General features: G+C 50.2%; 1 long non-coding RNA gene across 1 annotated transcript; it reads right to left on the reverse strand.

Moving 5' to 3' along the window:
• Positions 1–7200: 7200 nt before the first annotated feature.
• LOC130889204 (uncharacterized) lies at positions 7201–13098 on the reverse strand. The gene is made up of 3 exons (XR_009058501.1): positions 13052–13098; positions 12464–12722; positions 7201–7635 (listed from the first exon to the last, which is right to left on the reverse strand). It is a non-coding gene; the product is annotated as an uncharacterized LOC130889204 (long non-coding RNA).
• Between the last annotated feature and the right edge of the window lie 9790 nt (positions 13099–22888).

Consider the following 22888-nt stretch of genomic DNA (forward strand, 5'->3'; position numbering starts at 1 on the left):
CAGCGCCCAGCAAAGGCCCTTTATAAAAGAAGGCCCAGCCCCAGGGGAGGGAAAAAGACCTCTTACCTGAGTGGCTAGACACTGAGAGGGCAGGGCCTAAGCCAACGCCTGCTACCTCCAGGCAGGACTCAGGTGAGGGCAGTAGAGAGCTGTTCCCACCCGGGATCTCTCTCCAACCCCACCCTAAAATGCAGGAGAGAGCAGTTGAGCTCCTGTGAGATCAGGAAGTAAGCCTGGGGTCCCCCAGCACTGGAATCTAGGCGTCTTGTCTCCTGCCCTTCTGTGAGAACTGTTCTGGGAAATCTGGGTGAAAAGGGTTCCCTGGCATTTGGGGTCTTTAAAAAATAAAGAAAACAGAGTATCAGGTCAACCAGGCTGATTGAACTCACTAGATCACCAAAGCTGGTACCTGCTTTTACCACCCCGGCACGGAAGTTCTGGGTTTGTGGGAGTACCCTACCACATCTGGCTTCAAAGAAACACACGGTTAGATGGGCTAACCAGTCTGGCCAGCAGGACCCTTCCATTCCCAGGATCCTATTTGCCTGGTCTGTCCAGGTTATACCACCACCCCGCCTTCCTACACCACATCCTGCAAACCACAGGCTGCCAAAGGGTGCTAAGTATTAGAGGGATAATGAATGACCAAACCCATGCTATAACTGTCCTCTCTCTGAGTGCAAGGTAAAGAGAAATCAAACCCAGCTCTTTTTCTGGACACAGCCCAGTACTGTCCTCTCCTACAGACCCCAGAATTCCCTGGAATAGGCAGAGCACTGCAGGCCTCAGGAAATAACAAAGAATGAAGAACAGAGGCCAAGACAGAAAAAAAGAACCCGAGAACGGAGAAGAGGTATGGGGGTCTTTGTTGTTGCTCCTTTGGGGACACCTTCCCGAGGCTCCCAGGGCAGTGAGTCACCGGAAGTGAGGAGGTGGAAAGTGGACCGGGATGGCCCTGCAGGTGAGTCATTCTCCAGCCACCTGGACCCTCGGCCTCTTCCCCAGCCCCCAATGGCGTGGTATGATGAGGGAAGTATCCTCTGTGGCACCTGTCTCTCTGAACTCATTATCAGGGTGAGTCAGGAGAGCAAGTTGGGGCACAGCGTGCACCTGTGGGAGGCTGCCCTGCAGGCCTGGGTGGGGCAGGCTGTGGCAGGTTGTGGGTGGAAGGCAAGAGGTTTGGGTCCCCAAGGCAAAGATTCCACCTGCAATTAAATTACCAGATGGATTGGGCCCTCTGGAAGGTATTGCAGGGTGTGTGTGGGGATTGGGTGGGTCCTAACTCGGGAAACCAGAAGATCCAAATATCCTAGGGGACAGGGTAGATGGCAGAACCCTTAAAACACAAAACAGTGAAAGGGGGCAAACAGCCTCTCTAGGAGAGCAGTCTATGGATCGCGCCCCTTCTCCAGGAAAACACCCAAGATCCCAGAAGTCCACCATATGCAGGCACATATAGGCCCCTACCAAAAGGGACAGAGACCCAGAAATCCACTCCTAGACACACACAGACAAGTTCCTTTCACAGTACACTACACCACACACACACACACACACCCCTGAGGTCACTTCCAGAAAGGCCATTCTAGAAATTCCAAAGGGCATGCAATGACCATGCGGCTTCCTTGCATGCCTTCTGCCTCTAGCCCAGCCCTCAATCCCCCATCTTAGCTTTCCAGCATGCTAGGAAGAGGGAAATCCAGTTCGAGCCTATTACACCAGGCCACCTCTCACAGCCCCTGAAACAGCACTCCATTTGAAGGTGGAAAGCGATTTGGGTGTGTCTTCACCACCCGTTCTCAATACAGGCCCACACCCAGCAAGACTGGAGACTTTTTTCCAGCAAACTGAAGGGAGGGAACTGGGGCTGGTGCCAAAGCAGTGAGAGAAAACGGAAGGAGAAAAGGAGGGCTGGTCAGACAGGTATGGCAGCCCTGAGGAGGGACAGCCAGCTAGCTCTCCCTTTCGTCCCTTCCCCCACACTTTTGGAGGGACCAGAAGGGGAAATGCTCCTAAAGAATTGATTTGGACACAAAAGCTAGCCACCCAGCACCCTTCCTGAAATCTCAGCTTCCTCCACACTAGCCACCTGACTCCTTGGTCCTAGGAGTGTCTCTTAAGGTGAGGACAAGGGGACATAATGGCAAAGTCCCCAAGCTGTGTAGACTAGAGCATCAACCCAAAGCTCACGGAGGAGGCGCCCCTCATTCCTGGGCCAGAAAAAAATTGCATATCACTTGTCAGCTTCCTGTTAGTGTCCAGAGACCCCAACCAACCCCTCCCAGCATGACCCCTGCTCATCAAGAGAGACCAGAGCTGCTCTCTCCAATGGCTTCTGCCTAGAACTTCTCCGGGGCAGAGGTAGGAGGGAAAGCCCCAGGGACTAGGGCCAAGTGGTCAGGGGAGAAAGAACCAGCCTGGGGCAGCCACAGGTACAGCTCCTTGTAAGGCAGTCTCTGGCCACTGTGGTCACAGCAGAAGTGACGCACATGCTTGTGATGAGGTGAGTGTCCCCTGTGCAGACAGCTCTGTCCTGCTCTGCTCTTTTGTCCCCAGAGCTATGGGGGAAAGGAGGACGCATTCTCCCTCTGTTAAGACGGAGCTCCCTCCAGTCTCTGCACACCCACACACAAATAAGTGTAATTTTAAAAATACAATTTTTGAAAAAAAGAGGAAAAGATTAGTGGCTAAGAAGGTAGCTCAGCTGCTTGCCTTGCACACCACAAACCCTGGGTTTGGTGCCAGCCCACATAAATGGGGTGTGGCAGTCCACGCCTATAATTCCAGCATTAGGGAGGTAAGGCAGGAGGAACAGAAGTTCAGGGTCATCCTCAGCTACATTTTGAGTTTAAGGCCAACCTGAGATACAAGGACCTTGCTGTCTCAGAGGAGGGAAGGAGAGAGGGGGGACTCAGAAGCATGAATGAGTTCCATATAAGGAATAGTTAAGTTTGTAGACCAGACCTGGGACGAGAAACAGGAGGGAAAGCAAAAGCCGTCCCTGCCTGAGGATGGTGTCCTAAAGGCAGTCAAATCACTTTGAACAATGGAACGATTTTAAATATTGATAGGCAGCAGCATATAAATAGCCGGGGGTTCACTGAGGCAGCTGAACAATTTAAATAGGAAGCCACAGATGGCGTGGACAGCCATCTGTAAGCCACAGAATTAGTAATGAAGATTGCTGGCTCCGTGTGTACTGCGAGCCTCAAGGTGAAGTCACTCATTGCCATGCCTAACAAACAGAGAAGTGTATGGCGGGCAAGTGTCCCATCACAGAGCTAGACCCCCAGCATCTCTTCAGTCCCATCACGGAGCTAGACCCCCAGCATCTCTTCAGTCCCATCACAGAGCTAGACCCCAGCATCTCTTCCATCTTGCATTTTGAGACAGTCTCACTAAATTGCCCTTGCCGGCCTGAACTCAGTCTGTCATCCAGGTCGCTCTTGTCACCTCCTGCCTCAATCTTCTAGACAGATGGGAGGGATCACAGACTGGGGCCACCAGGCTTAGCTGATGGATATTTTTTTTCATGGTGGGTCATGGCTCTGATGATAAAACCCCAGGATGGAAATGGACTGACTACCCAAAAGAGAGTAAGCAAGCCCAGGAAGTGTTCATTCTAGCACAGTCACATGACACGTATATGGCATCAGGAGACGCCTTGTGAGTATTATAAATGCCTTGTAATAGCTGAGCAGTGGTGGCGCATGCCTTTAATCCCAAAACCTAGGAGGCAGAGGCAGGCGGATCTCTGAGTTCTAGACCAGCCTGGTCTACAGAGCGAGTTCCAGAACAGCCAGAGCAACACAGGGGAAAACACCGTCTCGAAAACCACTCATAAGAATGCTATAAAGTAGGTAGAAGGACAGAACTGACTCTCACAAGTTGTCCTCTGTCCTTCACAGGCACACCATGGCATGTGCATGCACACACACAAGAATGAATGAATGAATGAATGAATGAATGAATGAATGAATGAAACATGGCCAAAGTCATACAGCTGCATGGCTCTGTCTCCCTGCTTAGGACTGTGATGGGCTCTCCATAGGGCGATGAAGAACAAGAGTTTAACAGTGCGAGATGGGCGCCCAGAAAGACGGAGTCTAAGAGAGACTGTGAACAGCTATAGTTGATGGGAAGAACAGTGCCATTGGGCCCAAGAAAACTGGAGAACCCTGTGTTGGGTGAGGCGGCCAAGTGTCCTTCTTTACACCACTGACGTTTGAAGCCCACCTGGTCTACAATGAAAACTTCCAAGTTTCCATTTGACCTTCTCCTCCTTTCTTTCCCTTCCCTTGGAATATCCTAGGCCCGTCCTTTAGGGGAAGTCTTTTGTAGTTCGAAAAACATCTTCCAATCACACCCCTAAATGCCTGTGATTCACGGGGCTGGCTAGGGATCTCTGAATGCCCAGATGCCCCATAACTTGCCAGGGCAGGACAAGGAAGCTAACAAATCAGATGCAAATGCCTGTGGCCCTGGATGTTCTGGGCTATTCAAGAAAGAGACAATTGGGGCCAGGGCTGTTCAGTTGGAAAAGTGCCTGGCCAGCATGTACAGAAGCCCCACTCCCAGTACCACATACAGTAAGACAGTAAGCGTGGCAGTGAACCTGTAATCTTACCTCTTGGAGGTAGGTGCAAGAGTATCAGAAGTTCAAGGTCACCTTCAGCAATATAGCAAGTTCAGGGTCAGCCTGGACTATATGGTAAGCTCAGAACCAATGGCCTGTCCCCAGGTAAAGAGAAGGGTCCTTTCCTGCTTTCCGGGGGCACAGGGTCAGTGACACATCCAAATCAGATATAAAGGAGAAGACAGTGTCCAAAGGGTGGCCTTTGGGAGGTGTCTCAGTCCACTATGACTGAGGCCATCACCAACCTTCTGCACAGTAGTGTCATACACAAAATGGCCATTTCTGTGTGGCAGGATGGAGAACAGAAGGGTTTTGATACTGGGTGTAGGGAGAGGGGAGTATAGGGACCAGAGGGTAAGAAGATAGGGCGCTATGGACACACACTTAATGGCCAATGTGGTCAGAGCCCACCCTGCACGACCATGCCATCAGACACCCTGGCCAGGGACTGGCTTAGGGAGATCGCTCTGGTTTGTGTAGTGAGGCACAGAAGGAGGAACAAGAAGCATCAGAGAGCAAAGAAACAGGCACAGCCAGGGCTGCCTTGGAGACAGGTCAGAGCTGGAGGCCACAGATACTCATATATGACAGAGCCTTAGTAAATCACCAGCCATAAAAGCAACTGCGGTCTTGGAGAGGAAAGGCCAAGGGAGCCCAGGAAAGGGAGTGCCCAAGGCCAGCCCCGCCCACCAGTCCGTCTATTTGCCTTGATCTTCCTGTGCCCCTTAGGTCCCACCTGTCAGTTTCCTCCTGTGATACTCATGGGTGTGTCTAAACTGCGTCTGACACTTACAGCTTCACCAACATCAACCCAAGTTTCATGAGTCTGTGTAGAATTTGGATATCTAAGGAGTTTGGCTTTGGTCATTGGAAAGCAATGAGGAGTTCTAGTTGGGTAGAACTGATGCTAATTGACAGGCTGTTGTTTTTAATTATTAGTAGTATTCGTGTAAGGGGTGTGTGTGTGTGTGTGTGTGTGTGTGTGTGTGTGTGTGTGTGGTCAAGCTGAGGTTGCACAGCATGTGGGTAAGCTGCTGAAGGCGGGTTCTGGAGATCAAACTGAGGTCACCATGCCTGTGCAGCAATGGCTTTTGTGGCTGAGCCATCCTGCTGGCCTGGCAGAGCAAGTGCTTTTGGGAGTATGTATACAGATGAATGCAAAGCTGGGCAGGACCTCGGTTCTCTCCCAGAAAAGCAACTCACATACCACACAATCTCAATTTACCTCAGAGCTCCTCTATCCCTCATATGCACACACACGTGCACACACACACACACACACACACACACAAGTTCTGCCCTTTCCCATACATGTGGCCCGTGCACATATCCCAAGGAGGGCGGCCACCTTGCATCTCCATGATGCATACGAGCATGAGCACCACCCCTCATCATCTCAGACACATAAATACTGCACATGTGCAGCAACACATAAAGCATATGTCCAACACACAACACGAGCTATAGCTCTAGGCTCTTGGCAGCACATGACAGCTCCAGCATATACGGTCCTTCATGTGCTCTCGCAATTGGGAAAGGGTGCATTAGACTTGCACTCTAGCCAAAGGGACTCAATGGCCGCTTCCTTCTCTTTTGGCCTCCTTCCCAGCGGGCCATCTCCAGGCTGTGATAAGGGTGGATACCACCAAGGGAGTGCTCATTTCCAGATGCTTCCAGCTGAAGTTCCAAGGGACTCTCTCCTTGGGCTGGCAGGTCACAGGCCTGTCGCTGAACCAACACTTCAGTCAGGAGAATAATAAAATGCTGTCATTTGAGCTAGAGTTCCTGGGAAAGGGGGAGGGAGTCAGGCCTACCCAAACTAATGGCAGGAGGGAAAAGAGATGATTCACCAAAAAGGGGGCGGGGGATGCTGGGCACAGCAGGCAAAAACAGCAGATGTTCACCAACCTAAATGTACACAGATAAAGACGTGGAAGCTACACAGTGAGCCAGCCTCTGGTGCCTTGTCAACAAAATATTGACTTTAGATAAATAAAGGATTAAGACATGTTCCCTAGAACTTTGGGGGCAAGGGGACCCTTGAGCAAGCTGGATTTAGAATAAAAGACAGACTCTATAACATAGTCCATGCTGGCCTTGAACACATAGCAATGCCCCAGCCTCAGCTTCCTCTCCCAGGAACCACCACACCCAATTTAGAGAAGTAAGGTGTGAAGACTGGAGAGAAAGCTTGGTGGTAAAGTACTTGTCTTCATTGTGAAGTCCTAGGCTCAATCCCCAGCACCATAAAAACAAAAACAGAACTCAGGGTGACATATATTTTTAATCTCAGCGCTCTGGAGGCAGAGGCAAGTGAATTTGAGGCCAGCTTGGTCTACATAGTGAGGTTCCTAACAGCCAGGGTTATGTATAAAAACCAAACGAACAAAAACCCGAAAGTAAGATGGATGGAAAGATCTGGAAATGTAAAAAGCCACCAGGCAAGCACAAAACTCCCTAAGGAAGAGTGGAGCAGCTGCATAGTGTGTCAAAGGCTAGTGTATACTCAGTAGTTCACAGAGGCCAATGCGGTGACCTATTTCTCCCCTGCTGATCATGCCACACTCGAAAACAGCAGCACTTTGGGGTCGGGGATGCTGGGCTCTACAGCAGAGCTATGTCCCTAGTCCCCCAGCTCTAATCTAATCTCTACAACTGATCTGAAGAAGTGCAGCAGCGAGAGAAAGGGCGTCTAGGACACAAATAAAGCTCACATAACTGAGACAGGGGAATGTCCCTGGCTTTTCTCAAAAGTTCTGCTGTGTCTAGGGCTAAGACCCCAGAACAGGAGCCATCTGAAGAACTTCTTGTGTGAAGTTGAGCAGGTTACTTAACCTCTCTGGGATTCCTTTTGGTGCTCCCGAAATGAGCAGAGCGCGTCCTTCAGAGAGCAAATGAGAACAATGGGCACAACAGTCGTCTCAACTCTCAGCAGCTGAACTGTCAGTGCCTCTGCAGAAACAGCTTCTTTGAGTAGTCCAGCGTCTCCTCTGCAGCACCTGCTGGGCAACAAGAGATGACTGAAGAAAAGCCTTTGCAGTGAGGATTGAGAGTACCTAAAAGGGGTGATAAGGAGGGTTCTATAGGGCTGTAACAAAGAGATAACAGGCAAAAATCTGCCTCCATGCAAAATCCACGCTTGCAAATCCAGTTCCCAGGGAGTGAGCCATGCAAACAGTGCCCTGCCTGCTGACCCTTGTCCCTGCCAATAGTGAAGGTGGCAGGAAAGTGACAATGATGGCTCTCTTCTGAGTGTCACAGGTGTTGTTTCTTACATACACGACGTAGAACCTGAAAACAGCCAGCGAGGAAGGCCGCATTCCCACTTGCAAATAGGAACAGTAAAGTTCAAGACTCCTCCTGCCAAAGCAGTGCGGTCGGTCCGATCCTGGGCCACACCCAGGCTTCCAGAGGCTACGTTGCTCTCTTCAGGGGTCCCACTTCAGACACCTGTCCAACTATCTCCATGAGAAGAAGCAATAGTCAGGTCTGGAGAGATGGCACAGTGGTAGGAGCACTGGCTACTCATCCAGAGGACCTGAGTTCAATTCTCAGCACCCACACGACAGCTAATCACTGGCTATAAGAACTGACACCCTCACACCTACATGCAAGCTACATGCAAGCAAAAACACCAATGTACATAAAATAAAGAAATTTTTAAAAAAAGAAGCTGTAATCACTGGGCAGTAGTGGCTCACACCTTTAATCCCAAGCAGAAGCAGGAGGATCTCTCTGAGTTCAAGGCCAGCCTGGTCTACAGAGCGAGTTCTAGGACAGCCTGGAACTGAAAAGAAAAGAAATAATAGTGGGGTTGGCAGAATGGCTCAGTGGGTACAGCGGGTAAAGATGCCTGCTGCCAAGAAGGGTCTACATGGTAGAAAAGGAGAACTAATTCCACAAGTCCCATGGTGCATGTGCCTTCTCTCACACACATATACACACATAGAAATAAATGTAATTTGAAAAATAAAGCAATAGGGGGAAAATGCAATACTTGTCAGTAGAGCAAAAGAAACACTCTCAAACCCAAAGTGGTATAGAGCCCATCTACTCATACAACCACTGTCTCGTGAGCCTCAAAACTCTTCTGCCCACTAAAGGTTCCAGCAGACTTGAGGGACCTCTGTCCAGTGCTCTGGAATGTGACATACAGCAGAAACCATGACTACCTTGCAAACTGCATACCTACAACATGAGAAAACGCCTCGCTGAACTCCAGAACACGCTGACCAAGTAAATCCAAAAGCTGACTTGGCCTTCTCTACCATGATAAAACAAGCCAGGAATAAAGCCCAGTGGTGGAATGCTTCCTAGCCTGAAGATGGGTTTCATCCCTACCTGGAAGGATGGAGAGAAGAAAGGAGAAGGGAGGGAGAAAGAATGCAAGAGGGGTTTAACTAAAGAAAGACCTGACCTGCTACCTACTGCCCTTTAACCCACCTATCTTTCAGATTCTCTACGGGTGGAGATAACTCCAAATCCACACACAGTGGCCCATTCATAGGTCTTAAAGAAAAATCTGTTGACTTAGACAGTGAGATTGGACTGCATTAGGACCAGCCTGAACCAGTTTAGCCTCTAGGACTTGTTAGACATGCTCCCATGGCAACACAAGTCACTATGCAGCTTCTGCATTCCTGACAGACCTTCGACATCCAGTCCCCATAACCCACCCTCTCTCTTCCTTCTGGCCTCTCCTGGTTTCCCAGGCGACATCCAGGGAACACTTAAGAGTTGCTAGTGACGGAAAAGCAGTTTGAGGAACCCAGAACCCGTAGGGAAAGCCCCAAGAAGAGAAGGCAGGGGACTCAACCCCCGGTCATTCCGTATTCCCCCCTGGCCTGACCCTGTGCCTTTTGACTGACAGCTCCTCAGGAAACCTCTCTACCTCTGGAGTTCTACCCTCTCACCAGCCTCCTTGCACCCCCCCCCCCATCCCTCTAGCTTGGCCCTGCCCACAACCTCCTCCAGGAAGCCTCCAGCATGGACTCCCTCTAGTCCTCCAGCCCTGAGCTTCCACGTAGTCTCATTTCCACAGGACATTACAGGCCTGGACATGGGTCCAGGCACCCCATGGCCTAGGGTTCCCTTAAGGTGGTAATCTGTACAGAAAATGAGAAATAAGCAAAACATGCACTTTGGAGCTGAGGAATCTGAACATGGTGGTTAAATCTAGGAGCTAGCAAAAGCCAGAATTGGGCCCTGTTCAAAAACCCCCACCACACACTTCCAAAGAACACTAGGATTTGTGGTTAAAATCCACTTGTTTTAGGGGTTGTGACTCAAATCAAACAAAATTCTAGGCAGGAAGATGACTCAGCGGGTAAAGTATGGCCACCAAGCCTGACGACCCGAGTTTGGTCCCTCGTCCTCAGACCTTCTTCACAAGGACACCATGATGTTGGTGTGTATACACATGTTAATTAAAATATAGTGCCAGGAGTGGTAGTACATGCCTTTAGTCCCAGCAACAGGGAGGCATAGGCCAGCCTGGTCTATAGAGAGTGCAGGCTAGCCAGAGCTACATAGTGAGACCCAGTCCAAAAAAAAAAGCTGTTGTTTTTTTTTTAACTTTAACCAAACTTCAGTACAATTTTTGCTTTTAGAATTATCCTAATATATAGAACAACGTAAACTAGCAAGAAAATTCGTCTTGGGAATGAAATGACCTGTGTTCTAGTCCCAGCGAGTCTCTAAGTTGCTGAGTTATGCTGAAAGAGTTCCGTCTCCTTTCAGGCCTACAGCAGACACCATGGAGAAAGCATCAGCTTTTGCTGGGCCCATCGCACATGTGCTCTCTTGTGTAAAACAAATTTCACATTAGAAGGTTTTGTTCAGGGGCTGGAGAGATGGCTCAGCAGTTACAAGCACTGGCTGCTCCTCTAGATGACCCAGGTTCAACTCCCAGCACCCACGTGGCGGCTCACAACTGTCTAATGCTAAGATCTGACACCTTCACACAGACATACATGCAGGCAAAATATCAATGCAAACGAAATAAAAGTAAATAAATTATTTTTTAAAAGAAGTTTTTTCAGTCAGATAGTTGTACAGCATGCCTTTCGTCCCAGCACAATGTGGGGGAGGGAGGAATTTCTGGGAGTTTATGGACATCCTGGTCTACAGAGCAAGTTCCAGGACAGCCAGGACCATTCTGTGAGACTCTGTTTCAAATAAATACATAAATTATATATTTTTTTTTCCTCTGTGGTCCACCCCCTCACACCCACCGCTGCCTACTTACTACTGTCTAACTCCCCTCAACTAAAAAGGTCCAGGCTCAGCAGAGCTCTATAGTCTGCCTCAGTTTCATTTCTCAGTGCACTGGCATCCTGTGCCCTCAGCAGAGTCTTTTCTCCTACAAAGCACCGAAAAGGAGCAAAAGGCTAGAATAACGAAAGGCCTCCCTAACCAAACTCTGTTGGAACTGAGAGGAGTGACCTGGAAAGGAAGGGAGAGTCTTGTCAGGGCCAGGCCTGCCCAGAAGCCAAACACACGGTGGGTGGGACAAGCCTCCGCAGGACAAGGCCTGGGGACCTAGAGAGATGACCTCCAGAGACTGAGAAGCTCAGTGGGCTTCTGAAAGCAGAGCTGTCAGACAGTCTGAATTCCTGGGGTAGCCTGTGTGTCATCCCCCTGCCCCGCTGGTGGAATGCGGCTGGGTGGCCTGCATGCAGAGCTTTACCCAAATAAGTGCTGTAGGAGCTATAAACCTTATCTCCCAGGCTCTTCTGAGGTTCCCGGAGCTCAGGCTGAGTCAGAGCCCAGGGCTGGGGCCTGAGGCACACCTGACTCACTGCCGGATGTGTGATCCTTCGGAAATGAAACGGGAACAGAGGGGACCCGCCTCTCTGCACAGAGGTGGACCAGGTGATTGATTCTCAGGAAGGCCAGAGTCTTACCAGCCAGCCCTAAGCCAAAAATTCCTCTCCCAGCAAAGCTAGGTACAAACTGTCCCTCAATTTTTCCTCGTTCTAAGATCTAGAGTTGACACCCAGTTGTTAATGGGACCCAGTGGTTTCTCTTTCTGTGTGTTATAAAACCTAAGATCCAACTTAGACAGAAGCAGGGTTGGGAAACAAAGGGACAGCCTGCTGCCAGGGCTGTGCCCCCTGTCACGCCTCCATTCTAAGCAGACCTGGGAGGAGAGAAGGGAGAGAAAAGAGGCTCTGTTCTCTGGTTCCTGGTGTCCCTGAGAAATTCCCCAGCCCCCTGCCAAGCGCCTCTTCCCTCCTCACAGGCCAGTGTGGCCAGTCAGGGAGACAGAGCTCACTAGGCCCCCTCTCTGCAGGTGGTATCGATGACATCACCGTCCTCTCTGGAACCACACTTTCTCTTGCCAGGTAAGGAAATGTTCCTGTCCCCCCCCCCCCCCAGTTGTCCTCTGCCAGTGCTCAGGGAGGCCAATCTTCTACAAACACTGCTCTGATCCAGTCACTCCCCAGCCCCGAGCTTCCCATCACATTCTGAATAAAGGTCAGGTCTCTCATCTGTCCGCTGGCACTGACTGCCACTCTGAGCCTCCTCTCAGGGCTGTGCCCTCCCTCATACAGTGCCTCCTGGCCACCTGCAGCTGAAGCCTGACCCTCCCTGCCAGTCCCATACACTGCAAACATTTGCTGAAGGAACACGCCATAACAGCCCCTCCTTCCAGCAGCCGGCAGAGGCCACCCCTGGGACCCTCCTGACAGGCCTGTCACACCCCTGGATGGGTTTTGCTTGCTGTTTGCATAGCTGCGCTCTGCGTCTGATTGTAAGCCTGATCTATGTGTGGACCGTGGTGTTCTTTATTTGTCCCGTCAGATTCTCAAGGTCATTGTTGACCTTGAGAGTTCAGTATTATTATCCTTATTTACACGTGAGGAAGCCAGGACTTGGCGGAGCAGTTCGCGCTGTGAATGGTGGGTAGGGTTCGTGCAGGGGGTTGGGTTCCATGTCCACAGCTCCCACACTGCAGACCCCAGCACCGTCCTCAGCACAGGGCCCTCCGTGTTTCCTTCAGCGGAGCGAGGTGTGAGCAGTTCTACCCAGACAACTCCTGTTCTCTGTTTTCCTCCCAACCTTGTCGCCCTTGCTCTGGATCCTAGAAAGTGGAGGACAGGGAAGAAGTGAGCAATGACCGCCCCTCGTGGATCCCAGGAATAACAGCTAAAGTCTGGGTAGCAGGGCAGAAGCCTTTGCCCCCACCCACTGCCTGTTCTGATGGCCCCCAAGTGAGCTCCAGCTCTTCTCTCCCGCCCTTCCCAACTCTATTAGGACACAGGTTGGGCGAGGGGGCAGCAGGCAAGACAGAAAAAAAAAGGTAAGGGGCCAAAATGGAATGACTCACCCTCCTTTGTCCTCCCTAGGGGGTTTAGGGGCGGGACTCTTAAATTCCAGCCAATCCCTGGGAGACACTTAGATGTCAGTTACCTGGACAGCACGAGGACGACTCTGTTTATCCAAACTAAGAGCCTGCCATGGCAACCCAGGGCCAGTGCCTTTAGGGCTGGGAGCAAAGGTTCTGGATAAAAGGGGTGGAGCCAAACGTACCTAGCCTCAGAGTTCTGCTGCCAGCCGGCCACCTGTGTGCCGCTGGGCCTGCTCTAACCCAGCACCCCCTTGTGGCCAAGTAGGAACCACCCATCTTCTAAAAACACGTCCCCCCTCCCGCTTCTTCCGGACACTAAGATAGGAATGAGGAACTGAGCTAACTGCCAAGGAGAAGGGAGTCTGGTGGGTAGCATCAAGGAGGAAAAATAGCAAAACCTTCAGAGCCAAAGAGATGGCTTCTTAGATGGAGGAGAGCCCAGAACACTGGGTGAGGTGGCAACACCCTCACTCCTTTCTCCTGGAACCCCTAGGGCTACCACCATTCATTTTTTTTTAAGATTTTTTTTTTTAATTTTACCTTTTGTGTATGAGTGTTTGACCTGCCTGTATATATGTGTTAACAGGTGCCCATGAAGTTCAGAAGAAGGTATCAGGTCTCTTGGAACTAGAATTGATGGTTATGAGCCACTATGTGTGTCAGGAACTGAATGTGGGTCCTCTGGAAAGACAGCCAGTGCTCTTAACCACTGAGCCATCTCTCCGGCCCCAACCATCATTCTTCTGTTTTCTTTTGTTTTGTTTTTTCAAGACAGGGTTTCTCTGTGTAGCCCTAGCTGTCCTGGAACTCTCTGTAGACCATGCTGGCCTCGAACTTACAGAAATTCACCTGCCTCTGTCTCCCGAGTGCTGGAATTAAAGAGGTGCACCACCACCGCCCGGCCCCAACCATCATTCTTAATAATGCACTTTTTGGCAGACCACGTGCCCTTTAAAACTCTGGCATGCACCACGAACAGCTGGTTGTAAAAACCTGCCTGCAAAACTGCCGGTCCTGTAGCCCTTCACTAAAGCTGGGAACTGGCCTGGAGACTTAAAAACACACAGACAAACACAGAGACAGAGACAGACAGAGAGAGACAAACATGGGTCATCCTTGACACAAGAATGCCAACTTTTATGGAGCTCAGGGGCAGTTTATATAGGGCTCTGGCCACGCCCCAGCTCTGGGGATCTTTCAGCTGCAGACCCATCAGAAACCACTCCCCTGCCATCAGAGTCTGCTCAGAGCAGAGGAACACAGGTTGTTTACAGGAAACTCAGGGTCTGGGTCTGCAGTCCCCACCAGCTCCCACCAGCTAGTAACTCGGGAACCCCCTTACACACACACACACAGGCTAACAGCTAGTGACTCAGGAACCCCCCTACACACACACACACATACACACCACACACACACACAGGCTAACAGCTAGTAACTCAGGAACACCCCTACACACACACACACCATACACACACACAGGCTTACAGCTAGTGACTCAGGAACCCCCCTACACACACACACAGGCTAACAGCTAGTGACTCAGGAACCCCCCTACACACACACACACACCACACACAGGCTAACAGCTAGTGACTTAGGAACCCCCCTACACACACACACACATACACACCACACACACACAGGCTAACAGCTAGTGACTCGGGAACCCCCTTACACACACACACATACACACAGGCTAACAGCTAGTGACTCAGGGACCCCCCTACACACACACACACAGGCTAACAGGTAGTGACTCAGGACCCCCCTACACACACACACACACACACAGGCTAACAGCTAGTAACTCAGGAACCCCCCTACACACACACACACACAGAGGCTAACAGTGACTCAAGAACCCCCCCACACACACACACACAGGCTAACAGCTAGTGACTCAGGAACACCCCTACACACACACACACACAGGCTAACAGCTAGTGACTCAGGGACCCCCCTACACACACATACCACACACACAGGCTAACAGCTAGTGACTCAGGAACCCCCTACACACACACACAGGCTAACAGCTAGTGACTCAGGAACCCACTACACACACACACACAGGCTAACAGCTCGTGACTCAGGGACCCCCCTACACACACACACCACACACACAGGCTAACAGCTAGTGACTCAGGAACCCCCCTACACACACACACCACACACACAGGCTAACAGCTAGTGACTCAGGAACCCCCCTACACACACACACACAGAGGCTAACAGCTAGTGACTCAGGAACCCACTACACACACACACACACACACACACACACACACACACACACAGGCTAACAGCCAGTGACTAAGGCCAAGCAAGATGCCAGTAAGGACCATTCCTCTATAGCTTCTGCTTCAGTTCCTGCTTTGAGTTCCTGCTCTGACTTCCTTCGATGATAGTCTCTGATGTGGAAGTGTAAGATAAAATAAATCCTTTCCTCTCCAAGTTGGTCATGGCATCTCATCACAGAACAGTTCCAAACTGAAATCGCTGTAACACCACTGTCTAAGCCTTATCGCCTCCCTTGACCCTTGCCTTGTGGACGTCCAGGCACAAGAACGTGCTTCCGCAATCTAGATCAAGCAATGTGACCCCTGTGACGTGCGGTGACTGGTCCACCTTACACGTTCAAGATGCGCTACTGTCATTTAAGAGGTGTTTATTGTTTTGTTGGTAGTGGAAGTGGAGGAAGGAAGATTAGACGTTCAAGGTCATCCTCAGCTACGTAGTAAATTCAAAGCCAGCCTGGGATACATGAGACCTTGTCTCAAAAACCAAAGGGACAACAAAAATTAAGAACTTCTTATTAAAAATCATTGTTAAGAGAAGAAAAGGATTGGGCTAGCAAGATGACTCCGGCGATAATGGCGCTTGCCTCCAAGCCCGATGATCCACGTGACGAAAAGAAATAAACCGTCCTTGAAAGCTGTCCTTTGACCTCCACAGGTTCTCTACAGAGGGTGCCCATCACAGTACTCCGAGACACCTAACTAATTAATATGATAAAACTTGAAGAAAGTAGCTGGGCATAAACCACAGACCTTCAGTCCCATCGGGAGGCACAGACAGAAAACTCTGTGAGTTTTATTTAGACCTACCTAATCTGCATAGTGAGTTCCAGTACAGCTAGGGCTACATAGTGAGAACCTGCCTTGAAAAACAACAAACAAACAAAAAGAATAAAAAGATATTACTGAGTGGGAGGAAAAACATTGTAAATCATATATTATAAAGAATGTTAGCCGGGCGGTGGTGGCACACGCCTTTAATCCCAGCACTTGGGAAGCAGAGGCAGGCGGACCTCTGTGAGTTCGAGGCCAGCCTGGTCTACAAGAGCTAGTTCCAGGACAGGAACCAAAAGCTACGGAAAAACCCTGTCTCGGAAAAAAAAAATGTTAATATTTACATACACATTAATATACAAACATATAACCTATTTTATATATACAAATAACACATACATATATTAAAAAGCCTCAAATTTTCATAATTTTAAGCACATAATTTTCTATGATGGGCCAAAGAGTTGAGTGGTAAGATCAAGGAAGAAATACTTCCTGGGCATGGTAGTTCATATCTACAATTCTAGCATTTGAGAAGCTGGGACAAGAGAATTGTCTCAAAGTTTCAGACCGGCTGGGTTGTATGGTAAATCATTTTTTATTATGGATCAGAACTCTATTTCATTCATAAATTAATAAATAAGATTTTAAAAGAAGAAGAGAATAATAATAAGAAGATACGTAAATCACAAACCAGTACTTGAGAAATGCTTAACTCAAGCTTGGTGGTGTACACACCTGTAACCTGAAACAGGACAGCCTGAGCTACCCAACTATGTCCCTTCTGTGTTTTCCAGTCACCCTGTTCAGATCCCAGAGTCTTCTGATAATCCCCCTCCCCCTCCCCCACAGGTCCCTCCAACTTTCCATAGTAGCACTGCTTTTTTTGCTACTGTTTTGACTTGGGTTTTTATTTTTTTAAGATTTATTTATTAATATTTTTATGTGCATTGGTGTTTTACCTGTGTGTATATCTGTGTGAAGGTGCCAGATCCCCTGGAACTGGGGTTCCAGATGCCTTATGGGTGCTGGTGCGAGGAATTGAACCTCTTCTTCTGGAAGAGCAGTCTCTGCCTTTAACTGTTGAGCCCTCTCTCCAGCCCCTGAAACAGAGTTTCCTGTAGTCTAGGCTAGTCTCAGGCTTGCAATGGAGTCGAGACTGGCCCTGAACTCATGATCCTCCTTTTTTTTTTTTTTTTTTTTTGAGTCGGGGTCTCTCTGCGTAGCCTGTCCTGGAACTCTCTATGTAGACCAGGCTGGCCTTGAATTCGGAGATGCACCTGCCTCTGCCTCTCCAGTGCTGGGATTGCAGACAGGCACCACTACACCTGGCTCCTTCCCCTGGTTTTTACCCAGCAGGTGGCAGCTGCCATGTCAACCTCCCTCATGCTTCCTATTAGAGGAGGGGCAGAAACATGGCAGGTTACCTGAGTCCCAGCTCTGCCACCTACCAGTGCTGTCACTCCCTCAAGACCCTTACCTGGAATCAGGGGTTACTGCTACCAACTTCCATTACCTCTAGACTCACTTAGAATAGCAGCAAGCCTCAGTGCACTGCTCTCTGTGATGGCTGAGCAGCCTCGCTGCGCATTGCCACACTCTCCGGGGAAACCTTCCACTCACCCTGCCACCTGCAGGGGCATGGATGTCTACTGTTTCCTTCTCAACAATCTGATGTTTTGTCCTGTTGTGGTACGAGGAATGAAGCCCAGGGCCTTATATAGGCAAGCTCTCCATCATCCCCTATCCCTTTACGACCTTCTTTTATTAAGACTTGATTGATGGATTGATTTTGAGATAGGGTTTCACTACGCAGGCCAGACTGGTCTTGAACTCACAGAAATCCTCCTGTCTCTTCCTTCCGTGTGCTGGAATCAAAGGTATATACCGCCAGGCCAGCACGTAATCATTTTTATATTTATATTATATATGTATTTGTGAGTGCACACAAATATGGAGGTCAGAAGACAATTTGCAGAGTTTGCTAACATCTTCTGCTATGTGAGTTCCAGGGATTGAACTCAGGTCTTTAGTCTTAGCAGCAAGCAGCTCACAGGCCAGTCTTCTTTTCTCCTGTTTTACAAATGCGTCAGCTCACAGGCCAGTCTCCGTCACCCCTGTTCTACAAATGTGTCAGCTCACCGGCCAGTCTCTGTCACTCCAGCTCACCGGCCAATCTCGTCACTCCTATTGTACACGTGCATCAGCTCAGAGGCCAGTCTCCATCACCCCTGTTTTACAGATGCGTCAGCTCACCGGTCAGTCTCTGTCACTCCTGTTTTACAGATGCGTCAGCTCACAGGCCAGTCTCTGTCACTCCTGTTTCTTTCCTTTGCATCACACTTAGGTTCTATCCCAATCTTCTCAGCTATTGGTTGCAGAAAGGGCTATGCATGGTGCTGTGCAGAGTTCTAGGACCCCCAACCAAGGACACGGGAGACACTGCCTCTTTCCAGCTTGCATGAAGGCCAGTCACACCTGCTGCTACTGCATGTTCTTCCAAGCGCCAGCTCTGGTTTTCTAGGTACTTAAAAGGCAATCTCTCCAGGTTTGCCTGTAGTTCTGCCAGATCTAGAGGCAGCAGGAAAAAGTATCAGTCACGGCAAATTTACTACACAATTTTAAGAACGGCTCCTTGGCCATTCCACTGTCCCTTTTCATCCTCTTCTCTGCAGACTCAATCTTAGTACCACATTGCCAGTGATGGACACCAAAGCTAAGACAGTTTGCTTTAGAGTATGTCATTTCTTGGTGTGGTGGAGTATGTCTTTAATCCCAGCACTCAGGAGGCAGAGACAGGTGGATCTCCGGGAGTGAGGCCAGCCAGGTCTACAGAGTGAGTTTCAGGACAAGTTCACTGGAGTTCAGGAAGGGAGGGGAAGAAGAGAACATGAGATCTGGCAAAGTCACCCTAGTGAAGGGGGCTGGAGTGGAGAGCAGAGGCCATGGAAGCTCCTAGAATGTCTTCTCTCAGCTTCAGCACCCAGAGAACTCTAGCAGGCATGCAGGTACTCCTCAGCACCTGGAAAACTCTAGCAGGCATGCAGGTACTCCTCAGCACCTGGAAAACTCTAGCAGGCACGCAGGTACTCCTCAGCATTAACTCCTCTGATACGAACAACCGAGGCAATAATACTGAAAGTGCCCCCACACTCCCACTAAAGGGGAGCATGCCCAAATGGAGCCCTCAGAACCCCACCCCAACTCTGCTGCCCACAAACTGCCCTAGGACTTCAACAGGGAGGGCAGCCCTAGAGAGTTCTGAAGGTCCTTCCTCAGTGCCCCTGCTCCCCAGCTGCACTTGAGGCTGCACATTTTGCCTTCCTGTCCCCCCAGGCTCTCTCCAGTCTACCCAACTATACTTCCTGACTCTCTAGAACCCTACTTTATGTTATTATAGACAAGATATCCTGGTGGCCTAGGCTGGCTTCAAGTTCCCTATGTATTTTGGATGCCTGATCCTCCTGCATCCGTCACTCAGGGCTTCCCGACAGCTAACCAAGCATTCTGCCATCCCAGCTACACCCAGCCGTGATTGTACTTGTTTGTTTTGTTAGGCGGGTACTCACACAGCCGAGGCTAGCCTGAAACTCCAAATCCTCTCGCCATCACCTCTTTCTGCGCTGGCATCACAGGTTCGTGCCACCATGCCCAGCTCATCCTTTTCAATAACGGTTTAAAGCCCAAATCATCTACTGAGTTCCCCCTCCAAGTCCATTCTACACCAAACGCATTTTACCCAAAGTTCCACCTCCTTGCTCCAGGTCTCGGAGTGTTGCCAAAACCCCTTCCTCTAAGGAAACCGGATCGCCTTGCCCCTCTAACACCATTTTCCCCCAACGCTGAGTCACTTCAAGGAGAGGCTCAGGTTGGGTGTGACGTCACCTGCAATCCCAGCACTCTAAGAGGATCATAAATTTGGGGCCAGCCTGGGCTACAGTTTGAAACTGTCTCAAACGGAATAAATAATCATAGGACACACTCCTTTGATCCCAGCTCTCCCAGAGGCCCACAGGCTGATCCCTGAGTTGAAGAAAGATGATGGAACCAGCCTTGCACTCACAGTAGAGACCCCACCACACAGACCTGGAATGACATTCTGAAGACCCTCCACCCCCATTCCCCTCATCCTCCACCCCAGCTCCTCTCAGGGCTGGGCCAGGGAAATACCCAGACTGATAACAATCTCTAGGCATTCTGACTCCAGACCCTCACAACGCTAATCCTCTAATCTCCCACTATCTAGTCTGCACAGAGCGTGGCTCTAGCCCTTAAAAGGAGAGTGTGCCTACGTGCGAGGAGGACGACCCCGCCCACCCCACAGTCACCACCGAGCTTTCTCCCAGTTAAACTTGCATTGCAGGTTTCCTCCCCCTCACACCCCCCCCCCCCGGCGGGACAAGGGAATGTAGGGCCTGGGGGAGGGAACCACTTCCTTTACCCTCCTCCCCTCTCCCCCCCTCACCCCACCGCTCAACCCCTCTCTTTTCACTCTTTGTTCTCAGCGCTTCTCGGCTGACCGCTCACGCCTCTCCCTCTCCCCAGCTTGGTTCCGCTGCTACCCCAGTCCCTTCTCTCCTTGACCCCACCCACAGGCCAGAGGCCCAGCCCTAGGGATCTTGGAAGGAAACTATGTCCCCCCACACACACACACCCCACCCCCGCCCCACGCGCCCCTCTCCCCAGCGCGCCCACTGTCAGGCTGAGTTTTTAGGCCCGATCACAGAGGAATCCGGAACTGCGGGGAAGGGGCAAGCTCGCACTGGACTCCTGCGGTCGGTATTTGCCCCATGCTGCAAGAGGTCAGGAATGCAACCGGCTACGTTAGCTAAGTGAGACGAGGAGACGTTGCAGCTCTCCGGCCCCAGTGCAAACTTACCCACCACAGAAGGGCCAGCGCTTCAGGGGTGGGGCAAGATCAGAGCAGGATTTACCAAGGGGCTTAGAGAAAAATCCTAGGGTCCTGGAGTCACTACTGAAAAAACTCAAAAGTTCCCCAGTGGTCCTCCATGATTTGAGGCCTCCTGGAGTCCCTCCTTATACCCTCCTGAGTGAGGCCTTACTTTGCAGTAAGTAAATCCTATTTGTTTAAGGAGCATTGTGATTAACAATCCCATGCTTCGCCTACAAGAAGACTAGACAGGCAGTTGTTGGCTTTTGCCCTCCCCAAAGAAGTGAAAAAAAAAAAAAAAAAGCTCAGTTAAGTGACTTTCTGAGGTCACCCAACCCGCAAAGTGCCCAAGATGGACAACTTGAAGCTTAAAAAATAAAACAGCAGAACCTGTTCATAGAACAGTTGTGGAACTCAGTGGGAGAATTTGTAAAATTAAAAGCCCCTTTCACTGGCTGGAATCTCCAACCCCCAAGAAGCCTTCATGCAAAGCCAGTGGGCATTTGTATGTTAGTTTGCATTCCATTTGCCTGGCTGTCTCTGGCAACGCCCAGCCTCCACAGCCAGCTCCCGGGGTCCTCCAGGGTTTTCCCGTCCAGAGGAGGTAGGCTTGGAACAATCCGTTCACACCCTGCCTCCGCCTGATCTGCTGACCTGGGCTCATTCTAGGCCCCTGTCTCTCCCTGTTTTACTTTCCTTCTGCCCACAGAGTCAGTTCAGCTGGTCGCTCGATAAGGATCAATAAGTCCACTCCAGAGCAAAGAGCACGGCCGTTTGTGTGACAGATCCCAGGGCCCTCGGGGTTTGTCCATCTTCATTCAGGGGTGGTCACGCAGCTGGTGGGGGCTGGGGTGTTGCACAAGTTTGGGGGTTTCTCCAAGGAACAAGATGGAAATTTGGAGATCGTTATGAAGACTGACCAGGAAAGATAGAAGGCCCAGGGAGCAGGAGGAGGGGCCAGTGTGAGCAGGGGGGGTGGGGGAATAGAGAGAAAAGCCATCTGGTTCAAGCCTAGCCAGGTGTTTCTATGCATCTGTCTTCTCAGATCCCAGCCTATCCAGACACAGTGTGGTCTGTAGGACAGACAGTGCTCTCTTTTCCCTGCTTTTTTCCCCATGGCTACTAGAAAGGGCGTGACACACAGTCAGTGTCCAGCAAATACTGGTTAAATTGTAAGTGCTATTGGGCTGGGGGTGTACTCAGAAAGGAGAGTGCTGATGTCAAATATGAGGCCTTGAGTTTGATCCTCTGCACCCCATAAACTCTGTGTGATATCTCATGCCTGTGATCACAGGAACAGGAGGATCAGGGGCTGAAGGCCATCCTTGGCTACATAGAAAGTTCAAGACCAGCCTGAGCTACAAAGGGTGTTCAGAGACAGTACAGGAGCTAATTAAGGAAATGTGTTCCGAGGAAGTGCGTTCCTGTGTTTTGAGAATATAAATTTCCATAGTTCCACACATACACGTGTTTAGCAATGGACAGAGCCACAGCACTGTCTGGAAACCCAGGACCGTGAGACCAGAATGTGAAAACCAAGAGACCTGGAGCGCTCAGGATCGTATTTCTCTTCCTCTTTATTTATTTATCATTTTTTTATGTGAACGGGGTGCTTTGCCTGCATGTGTGTCTGTGTGAGGGTGTCGGGTACCCTAGAACTAGAGTTTCAGACAGTTGTGAGCTGCCATGTGGGTGCTGGGAATTGAACCCTGGTCCTCTTAGAGGAACAATCAATGTTCTCAATCATTGAACCAGCCCTCCAGCCACTCTCTTCCTCTTCTTGAGCTCCCAGCTTTTCTTCCCCAGGACTCCTGGGGCTCCAAGGCTGTCCTCCGACTTAAGCTAAGAACACTCTACAAAATCTTCGCCCTAGTGGACATCTCTTCTAACTGTACGAAGGTATTAAAAGCGCTATATCCTACCCTAAAAAAGCA

Source organism: Chionomys nivalis, chromosome 17 (genome assembly GCF_950005125.1).
Source record: "Chionomys nivalis chromosome 17, mChiNiv1.1, whole genome shotgun sequence".
Classification (NCBI taxonomy): Eukaryota; Metazoa; Chordata; class Mammalia; order Rodentia; family Cricetidae; genus Chionomys; species Chionomys nivalis.